Genomic DNA, 11,185 nt, shown 5'->3' on the forward strand with positions numbered 1-11,185 from the left:
CTCAATGTTCAGCTATTGGGAGAGAATCAAATTGGGTCAAGTGTCAAGTGCATATGACATCCATCTTCACACACATTTTCCTTTTGTCAATCATCTTTCATAATTGTGTTACAACAAGTGAAATTAAATTATAAAAACTCACAATGATATAATGAAGTTCATTCTGTTCTAATCTCAATGAGTAAACTGTGACATGGCTGTAGTCAGTACCCCCAGGAAGATCAAGTGTGGGACCCACACACCTTCTGTTCCTGGAAGTTCAGTTACTTTGAGCAAAATGCTTCTTGACAAGGGTGCCAGGTTGGTCGCCCATTGCACACGCCCAGGGGTTCAGGGAAGCCTGCCCTGTGTCCCTCCACTTGGAGAATAAGTTCTCTGGCTTCCCATCAGATGTTGGTGCTTTGAATTGGATTCCCAAAACCACAACACACAGACTAACAAAAACAAAAAGAGGCCGGGCGCGGTGGCTCACGCCTGTAATCCCAGCACTCTGGGAGGCTGAGGCGGGTGGATCACTTGAGGACAGGAGTTCAAAATCAGCCAGGCCAACATGGTGAAACCCTGTCTCTACTAAAAATACAAAAACTTAGGTAAGTGGGGTGGCGGTGCGTGCCTGTAATCCCAGCTACTTGGGAGGTTGAGGCAGGAGAATCCTTGAACCTGGGAGGCGAAGGTTTCAGTGAGCTGAGATTGTGCCATTGCACTCCAGCCTGGGCAAAAAAGCCAGACTGTGTTTCAAGAAAAAAAAAAAAAAAAGAGGGAGAGAGAGACAGTCACCACAGCAGTGTGCTGCTCCTCAGGCAGAGTGCATGTTAAGACAGGGTCCTCTCCCAAAGGCTCACAGGATGACACCTTGTCTATACCGTGTCCGGATACAGTCGGCCTTCTATATCCTCCTGCTCCACATCTGAGGATTCAACCAACTGCATATCAAAGATATCTGGGAATAAGAAGCAATAAAAATAACAATATGATAATTAAAGTAATGCAAATAAAAAATACAGTATAACAGTTGTACTCAGCATTACAAGGCATCTAGAGATAATTCCTTATAATACAGGAGGACGTGCATAGGTTATCCGCAAATACTACAACATTTTATATAAGCCACAAGGCTCTGCAGATTTTGGTATCTGAGGGGTTGTCCTGGGACCAGCTCCCTGCAGATACTGAGGGATGACTGTAATTTACAATGAGAGATACATAGAATGGGCTTGAGCCAGATGGTGTCCTCTCAGCTTACAAAGCTCTGTGAATATTTCAATAAGTTGTTTGGGTTTTGCCTCTTCTCATTGGCTTCTGTAGCAGGTGGAGTGGTGACCTCCTAAAAGGTATGGCCACCCAGAACCTGTGAATGAGACCTTCTTTGGAAAATATGTCTTTGAAGGTGTAATGAAGTTGAGGATCTTGACATGAGGTCATCTTGGATTTAGAAGCAGCCCTGAATGCATTGACCCATGTCCTAGTAAGAGAAGAGAAGGGGTGAGAGAGATACAGAGAAGGTCAGAGATTGGGGGGATGTCACTTTAAGCCAAGGAATGCTGAGGGCTGTCGGAAGCCCCCAGAAGCTGGAGAGAGGCCTGGAACAGTGTCTCCCCCAGAACTTCCAGAAGGAACCAGCCATGACCACACCTTGATTTCAGACTTCTAGTCTCCGGAACTGTGAGTGGATTCACCTCTTATTGTGATTCTGTTGCTCTGTTGTTGTACCCAATGTGTGGTCATTGCTACGGCAGCCACAGGTAGTGAATGCACCTCCCAAGACAAGCTTTCACTGCCCACTGACCCCCAGCACCAGCTTTGATACTAGTCTCATTTGTGGTGGAGTATAATCATACATGCCGGCCAGCGAAACAAAAGATTGAAATAAGCTTGATGCTTGCCTGACGCTGACCTTTGAGAAGCATTGCCCTCGATGCCAAAAGATTAAGAGGACCTGGAAGTGCCAGTGGGCAGTGCACTGTGTCACAAAAAGTAAGAAATAGGCCAGACTTGAGGACTTAGGCCTGTAATCCCAGCACTTTGGGAGGCCAAAGGGGAGGACAACTTGAGCCCAGGAGTTCAAGACTAGCCTGGGAAAGATGACAAAACTCTGTCTCTGCAAAAAATTAAAAATAGCTGGGTGTGTTGGCTCATGCTCGTAGTCCCAGCTACCCAAGAGGCTGAGGTAGGAGGATGTCTTGAGCCCAAGAAGTTGAGGTGGCTGTGAGCTATGATCATGCCACTTCATTCCGCCTGGACCACAAAGAAACACACCCTGTCCCACACTCTAAAGAAGAAAAAAATGTTTTTAAAGTAAGAAATAGAAGGTGGTTGAACAAGACCCCTGAGAACATATGCCCAGAAATTAGAGAAAATTTTGCATGCACAGACTCTTTGTCACCAACCATCTAATAACCAACAGCTGGCCTGGCATTGTGGGTTCTTGTGGTGGTCGGTGGAGTGGGTACGTGTTCAACGCTAATCATGCTAAGCTTTGCTATGTCCACAGATAAACTCTAAAGTCTCAGTGGCACAACACAACAGAGGTTTTTGTCTAGCTCACATCACAGTTGGCAGCAGACTGAGCAGAGTGACTCTAGGAAGAAGTGACTCTGGCTTCCAGGCAATTCTCATCTTGCCTCTCAGTTATATTATTTTTTATTTTGTTTTATTGTTTTTGAGACAGTCTCACTCTGTCACCCAGGCTAGAGTGCAGTGGCACGATCTCAGCTCACTGCAACTTCTGCCTCTTGGGTTCAAGCAATTCTCCTGCCTCAGCCTCCCAAGTAGCTGGGACTACAGGTGCACACCACCACGCCCAGCTGATTTTTGTATTTTTGGTAGAGACGGGTTTTTGCCATGTTGGTCAGGCTGGTCTCAAACTACTGACCTCAAGTGATCCATCCACCTTGATCTCCCAAAGTGCTGGGATTATAGGCATGAGCCACTGCACCCGGCCTCCTTCAGTTATCTTAGAATCCATTGCTCTCCACTCCCCTCTCCAGAGGGTAATGGAAGAAAGGAGAATGGACATTCTCTTGGAACTGTCCTTTTTCCCTCTAGTTACATTGGTAAGAGCCAGTGGTATGATCCGATCTCAATCCATGGGCTGAGAAAGGGGAGACACGTGAGTGTGCAGGGGCACAGGGAGATTCTGCCTTGGTGGGCGTGGAAGGGACCAGGAGGGGCCGTGATGTCGGGTGTAGGTACTGACTGCCAGTATCTCTTGAAACTGCACATTGCCTCGGGTCATGCATGCAGCTATTCCAAGGTCCAAGTGTCTTAACATTCTAACAAAAACAAAAACAAAGGGTTAGGAAAGTCATGGATACTGAGAGATGTCCTTGAAATCTGACAAAACAAGTCTCATGAATATGTGAGGCCACACTAGCAACCAACTGGTATTGCTATTTCCCTTCCAGCCGTGTGTGCTGGCAGAGGCCATTGCAATATCCACTTCGTGAAGGCAGAGCTGCACATTTTCCAGGTGCTCTCCTGGTATGGGCATGCATTTCCCTTCTGTAGCATTCACCCTTTACACTGGGCTCAGCAAGGGTACATGCGAGGGCAGCCTATCACGCATTGCATCTGTCTTCTGCAATACAGAAACCATGGCTTTGTTCCTTGCTACTCAGACCAGCAGCATTAGCATCACCAGGCAGCTTGTTAAAAGTAAGAAGTTTGGGCCCCACCTGGGCCTAATAAACAAGACTTGGTGTTTTTTAGCAAGTGCCCCAGGTGAGTCCTTTGCGTATTACAGTTTGAGAAGCAAAGATCTGTAGAATGTGTTCATTCCGGAGCAAGTCAGTAGGAGCAGCAGATTAATGTCTGACTTGAATGGTGTTGATCATAATCCTGAAAGGGAACCAGACAGACAAGAGTTAATCTGAGTTTAAGATCCAGACACAAAGAGTGATGTGCACAGCAAGGAAGAACAGCTTGGAAACTCAAGAACCCTTTTTATAGACTGTTGAGTCCTTGGCTGATTTACAATGATGAATGAGTTCCTTATAGGAGTCTGAGAGTGTAAATGGGCACACAGGTAGACATTCAGATGCTTTCATTTGGCAAAGCACCTGCAATCGGAATCAGCATCCTAACTTTACTGTAAGACAAACTGCAGAGTCACAGCCTGTACCATGGAGTGCTGTTCTGGAATCAGTGCATATTTCTGGGAGTGTGAAAACCTAAGATCTGAAAGATGAAAGGAGAAATGTTAGAAATCATTGGTCAGTGGCACCAGGCTGGTTTTTTTTTCTTTTTCTTTTCTCCCAGGCCTGTTCACCCTTGAGTCTTACCAGAGGAACCCTCTAATGTGATTTAGTACTCAAGAGCCCAACTGTAGCAATTACAGTGGATAACAGAAACTCAAACAAGCCCTCATTAAGAACTTAATTAAATCTGCCTGGGATATCATTTTCCTTGGCTGTTCAAAGTTAGTCGTATAAGAATGGCACTCTCTACTGGGTACAAAAAAGTAAACAGATATCACTTATCATTCTCATCAGGCTGACTAGAAAGGAATCCGTTCCTAAGGATCTTTCAAGATGACAAGTCTCATCAGATAAGGTACTATGTTTGATGGGTTTTTTCTTTTTCAATTTTTTTTATTTTTAGTTTTTGAGACGGTCTCGCTCTGTTGCCCAGGCTGGAGTGCAGTGGCATGATCTCAGCTCACCGCAACCTCTGACTCTTGGGTTCAAGTGATTCTCCTGCCTCAGTCTTCTGAGCAGCTGGGATTACAGGCATGTGGCACCACGCCCAGCTAATTTTTGTATTTGTAGTAGAGACAGAGTTTCACCATGTTGGCCAGGCTTGTCTCAAACTCCTGACCTCAGGTGATCCACTAGCCTCGGCCTCCCAGAGTACTGGGATTACAAGCATGAGCCACCACACATGGTCTCTTTTTCAATTTTAAAACTTGAGATATAATTCACATAATATGAGATTCATGCTTTTAAAAGACAACGTTGTGATTTTGAGTGCATTCATAATGCTGTGTAGTCATCATCACTGTCTAGTTCTAGAACATTTTCATCACCCAGAAAAGAAACCCTGTACCCACTGCCATCAATCTCTCCCACCCACAACCCCTCCAAGCCCCTGCTCACCACTCATCTACTTTCTGTCTCTCTGATTTCCCTATTGTGGACATTTCCTATAAATGGCATCATACACTATGTGTTCTTTTGTGTCTGGCTTCTTTCACTTAGCATAATGTTTGCTAGGTTTATCCGTGTTGTAGTGTGTGTCAGTGCCTCATTCCTTTTCATGGGTGAATAATATTCTGCTGTACAGATATACCACATTTTGTTTATCCATTCATTAGTCAATGGACATTTGGGTGTTTCCACCTTGGGGCTATTATGAATAATGCTCCATGAACATATATGCACGAGTTTTTCTGTAAACACATGCTTTCAACTTTCTTGGGTGGAGACCTAGGCAAGGGATTGATGAGTCCGTTGGTAATTCTGTTGATTTTTTTGAGGAATGGCCAAATTGTTTCCACAGATGCTGCACCATGTAACATCTCATCAGTACTGTATGAGGGTTACCAACGTTTGTTTTCCTGGTTTTTGTTTTTTATTTTAAAATTATGGCCATCCTCAGGGGTGTGAAATGGTGTCTCATTGTGGTTTTATCTGCAATCCAGAAATGACTAATGATGTTGAGCATCTTTTCATGTGTTTATTGGCCATTTGTATATCATCTTTGGAGACATGTCTATTCAAATTCTTTGCCCATTTTTAAATTAGGTTGTCTTTGTTGCTGAAGATAGTATTTTTTTGCGTCATAATTGGTTAAATTAGCTAAAGGTAAATGATTTTTGCTTATATCACTACCTTTAGCAGAGACATTTTCACCCTGCAAAGTGTGTAAGAGACAACCTAATGGCTGTCTTATACGCTGGGTTTCTATTGCCACATCTATAAAAGTTTCTCTTGAGATGAAGAGTATCTTACTGAGTTGAACAGGGAGAAATTCATGTTGAGGGTTAACTTGATTTTCTCACAAAATGATTTTATAGGCAGGGCAAGGTGGCTCATGCCTGTAATCCTAGCACCTCGGGAGGCCAAGGCGGGCGGATTACCTGGGTAGGGAGTTTGAGACCAGCCTGACAACATGGAGAAACCCTGTCTCTACTAAAAATACAAAATTAGCCAGGTGAGGTGGCACATGCCTGTGATCCTAGTTACTTGGGAGGGCTGAGGCAGGAGAATCGCTTGAACCCTGGAGGCGGAGGTTGCAGTGAGCCAAGATTGCGCCAGTGCACTCTAGCCTGGGCAACAAGAAATTCCAACTCAAAAAAAAAAAAAGATGTTATACTCACTAACATTACTAACAAGAGGAGTGATCTCCATGTCTTAGTTTTAACATTTCCATATAAAATAGTAGAATCTTATTTGCATTTATTTTTGGAGCAGATCCTCCAATCTTGTTGAAGAATTAACATCCCACCAAGGTTTAGGGGCTGTCACAAATGTCACATACACGGTTCCTTCAGGAGCATCTGTGTCTCGTGATAGGTTATTCTTAGTACCTGCGGCTCTGTGAGGTAGGTCCTGTGCACCAATTTAAATATAGGGAAACAGGCTGAGTGAGTGTCTGACAATTTGCTCAGGGTCACACAGCTAATAAGTGACAGGAATGGAATGAAAATATTGTTCATTTATTTAGCATCTTCTACGGATGTGGACTCTGAAAAGTTAAGAAAAATTACCCTGGGTCACACAGCAGTTATGAACCTGAGCTACAGTTTGAGTGTACACAGGCCTGATTCCAAAACTGCCACCTGCTCTGAGGTTACACTGTCTCTCCTGGCATTTTTGTTAATTCATACCATATTTCTCATTTTAAGTAAAAATCCATCTAAGCATGGTGACATGCATATCTCCTAGTTATCTCCTCACTGTGGGATTTGACTTACCTCACTCCTGGGATAGCAGGCTTATTTTTCTGCATTCAAATATTTATGCCAATATGTTACATCTCAAGATAGCATTTTTTTTTTTTTTCCCCAGACAGAGTCTCGCTCTGTCACCCAGGCTGGAGTGCAATGGTGTGATCTCGGCTCACTGCAACCTCTGCCTCCCAGGTTCAAATGATTCTCCTGCCTCAGCCTTCTAGGTAGCTGGGATTACAGGCATGCACCACCATGTCTGGCTAATTTTTGTATTTTTAGTAGACAGGGTTTTGCCATGTTGGTCAGGCTGGTCTCAAACTCTTGACCTCAGGTGATCCACCCGCCTCGGCCTCCCAAAGTGCTGGGATTATAGGCGTGAGCCACCACTCCCAGCCAATGTAGCATTTTAGCCCAGATTTTTACCCTGAAACTCAGCTATAAAACATGATGGAATATCAACAAGATGAAAGCTCCCTGCGAACGTAGGAGGCGGAATGGGAAGTGGGTACCGGGCCAGGTGTAATCAGTGAACAGGCAGCTGTCCTCAGTGCATTCTGTGAGGATTTCCCTATAGTTCGTGGTTTCCTGGTGTCTCGAAGCTAATTAAACTTGGAGATTCAGATTCACGATGTCTCAATTCACAGAAATCATGAGTTATGGTTGAATGGCATCCCCTGCAAAAGATACTGACGTCTTAACCCCTCGTACTGTGAATGAGACCTTATTTGGAAATAGGGTCTTTGAGGATGATCAAGTTTAGATGGGGTCACTAGGTGAGCCCTATTCCAACATGATCACGTCCTCACAAAAAGTGAAATTTGGACACAGAGACATGCACGCAGGGAGAATGTCATGTGAGGGTGGGGGTGATGCTGCCGCAAACAGGAAAACCAGAGATTACCAGCAAACCACCAGAAGCTGGGGGAGAGGCCTGGAACACACGCCCTGGTGGCCTCAGAAGGAACCAGCCCTGCTGACACCTCAGTCTCAGGCTTTTAGCCTCCACAACTAGGAGACAACACAGTTCTGTTGCCAAAGCCCTTCTGTTTGTGGCACGTTGCCATGGCAGCCCTGGGAAACTAACACACCAACTCACAAACCAAAATGTCCGCGGGTTAATTTGCAGTTAGAGTTGTACCTACCAAGGGGGCATTTATTTGTGTCTGCTGTCCAGGCTTTCTCACCCCACGTAGGAAAGCCATGGCAGCCATCGGTGGCCACACTGGCTGTTGAAAGAGTGAGGTCTCTGCTGCCAGCGTCTCTTGGGGTCTCCTGTTTTCCACGCTTTCTTGGCTGGCCTGGGCCTTGTGGGTGGACACCATCCTTATGTGGATCCACTGACTGCTTTGTCCAGCTCTAACTCTGGCCAGGACAGTAGCCTGTCTCTTTAAGTTTCCTTCTTATATATCGATACTCATCCACAGCAAATCGACATTAAGGTTTGACCTTTACAGCTGAGCCATATTTTCAAGGTGGGGGGGGGGTGTCTTCTGTTGCTTCCAGTGTTCTATTTATTTCTTCTGAAAACCAATGGTTATTCATCATCCAATACATGAGTATTGCTAAGTACCAGGCCCCGTGCTAGGCTCTGGGGATTTAGAAATCAACACGTTAGATAAAACTCTCTGCCTCCGTGGTGCTTTCATTCTAGGAGGGGGTGGTGGGCAGAATAATGATCCCCCAAATGCTCATGTCCTAATTGTTGAAATCTGTGAATATGTTACCCCACATGGTAAAAAGGACACCGTGGGTGTGATTAAGCTGAGGACCTTGAGGTGCGGAGTTTGTCCTGGATTATTTGGGTGGGCCCAATGTCTTCATAAGGGTTCTTATAAGAGAAAGGCCAGAGTCAGAGAGAGATTTAAAGATGCAGAAGAGATTTGCGGCTGGCTTTGAAGATATTAGGTTGGTGCAAAAGTAATTGCATTTTTTACCGTTAGTAACTCCAATTACTCTTGCACCAACCTAATAAAAGGGAGGCCATGAGTCAAGGAACGTGGGCAGCCTTCAGAAGCTGGAGAAGGCGAGGAACAGTCTGCCCTGGGGCTGCAGAAGGAACAACCTCTGCTGACACCTGGATTTGAGGCCATCTGATTCCTAGAACTGTACGAGAATGCATTTGTGTTATTTGGGGCCACTAAGTTTGTGGCCATTTTTTTACAGGAGCAGTGGGAAACTAACACATAGGAGAGACAGGCAATGAACAAATAATTGAGGAAAATGCATATTATGTCAGTGGAATTATGTTCCATGGAGAAAAATGATGCAGGGAGGGGAGAGACAGTGAGAGATGGGAGTTACAATTTAAAATGAGGCTGGGGAAGGCCGTGCCCGGAAGGGGAAGTTGGAGCAAAGACCCAAAGGAAAGGAAGGATGGAGCCAGGCAGTCCCTTGGGGGACAAGTGTCCTAGGGAGAGGGAACTGCCAGTGCAAAGACTTCCTGCTGGGTTCCTCGACCTTAGTGCTATTGACATTCTGGGCCAGATCATTGCTTGGGGGGCTGTCCCAGGCACTGTAAGATGTTCAGTGGCATCCTGGCCTCTACCCACCTAATGCCTGTAGCCCCCTCCCCTTAGTGGTGACGCCGAAGCATGTCTCAGGATACTGCCATTGCATCTGGAGGACAAAAATCACCCATGGTTGACAGCTGCTGCTTTAAAGGAACCAGAGAAACAAGGCTGAGGCACGAAATCTTCTGAGGTGTTGGCATGATACAAAGCCAAGGTCTGGCAACTCCCGAGGAATGAATGAATGCTCTGATGCTTGCATTCAGGGAACAGCAGCATCAGGCTCACTGGGAACTTACTAGAAAAGCAGAATCTTATGACACACCCCAGCCCCACCAACTCAGGATGCAGGATACAGCAGAATCCCCAGGCAGGCAGTAAGTATGCCCATCAGATTTGAAAGGCGCTGGTTCAGAGATCCCTGTGCGGCCCTTCTCCGCTGCAATGGCGGACGCTGCACCAATTAGGAGTCCATTCATGAGACAGATATCCTGGGGTACCTGCCATGTGCCAGTTTCCAGCTCAGGGCCATGTAGAACTGCCTCATGGCAGGTGCACAGGCTCTGAGGTCAAACTGCCTGCGTTCAAATCCTCACTCTGCATAGTAGCACTGTGACCCTGGCAAGGCACCCAGCACCTCCAAGCCTGTTTCTGTATCTCTGTAGTGAGGCTAATGATAAAACTAGTCCTGATTCCATGATGTTTATTGTCAGGGGTAAGAAGAACAGCCCATCTAATGTGTTTGGCTCAGTGCTTGACACTCCAAAAGTGGTTGACCTTTGTTTTCAAGATTATCTGTCTGTCTGTCTGTCTATCCAAAGGAGGCAGCTGGTGCAGACAGGAAGTATATGCCTACCTCATAGTGCTTCAGAGAGGATTAAATGTCTCTGAGATGACTGTCAAGTGCTCAATTCAGCATCTAGTATAAAACAAACACTCCATGAATGGCAGTAATTAATATTATCAGAATAATTTCTTTTGAGAAAATGAGCAGTGGTAAAGGGCTTAACAATGAATGACGTTCTCAGCTGTTTACTCTGAATTACACTCTTGTGGCCAGAACATCCTTGGCTCCTTGGCAGTAATTGTCAAACGAGGCTGGGAGCAGTCAGTCCTTCCACTCCCCCAGACTGGGCCAAGCAAGGCAGGTTTCCATCTGCTTGTGACCTGTTGTCACACACAGAGGGGGTGGAGAGGCTTCTCTCACGTGGCAGCTCTTGTGGGGAGCTCTCATTGTTTTTGCAACGTCAGGGTTGGTGATGGTGTCTGAAGGATAGCTGAAATCCCAAGCCCTGAGTTCAGGCAGTCCTGGGTTGGTTATTTCAGCAGTTCGATGACATTTTCTAAGACCCACGTTCCTTTCATATTTCCTTTCTGCCATCCTTAGTGTCTGGGTTGGCTCTCCTCATGGTATCAGGATGGCTGCAGTCACTCCAGGCATCACATCTTCATTCACTGAAATTCAGAGGCAGCAAAGGAGAGCCATATGGTCTCTATGTCTCATTTTCCAAAATAAAATTTTTTTTTCCAAAGCCCACCCACTCTCTCTTCTACAAAAAGCCTTTCCTTTCATCCTCATTGGTCAGAATGGCAACATGGCCTATCCTAAGCAAATTGCAGGCAACAGCAATGATTGATTTTATGCTTGATACTAATTTCTCTTAAAGCTGGGGATAGGGTAGCCTTTTCTGAATACATAACCATGAGACAGAAGGTGCCATCCAAGCAAAATCAGGGTCCTGCCAGCAAGACGATAAGATATTGATCTGTATAGATTACCTGCAGTATC

The 11,185-nt window shown here is 45.5% G+C and overlaps 1 long non-coding RNA gene across 1 annotated transcript; it reads right to left on the reverse strand.

Annotated features, from left to right (window-relative positions):
• LOC105473869 (uncharacterized) lies at nt 1-4,354 on the reverse strand. Its single transcript, XR_011610155.1, has 3 exons — nt 2,873-4,354; nt 864-940; nt 1-12 (listed from the first exon to the last, which is right to left on the reverse strand). It is a non-coding gene; the product is annotated as an uncharacterized lncRNA (long non-coding RNA).
• Between the last annotated feature and the right edge of the window lie 6,831 nt (nt 4,355-11,185).

Source organism: Macaca nemestrina, chromosome 11 (genome assembly GCF_043159975.1).
Source record: "Macaca nemestrina isolate mMacNem1 chromosome 11, mMacNem.hap1, whole genome shotgun sequence".
NCBI classification, from domain to species: Eukaryota; Metazoa; Chordata; class Mammalia; order Primates; family Cercopithecidae; genus Macaca; species Macaca nemestrina.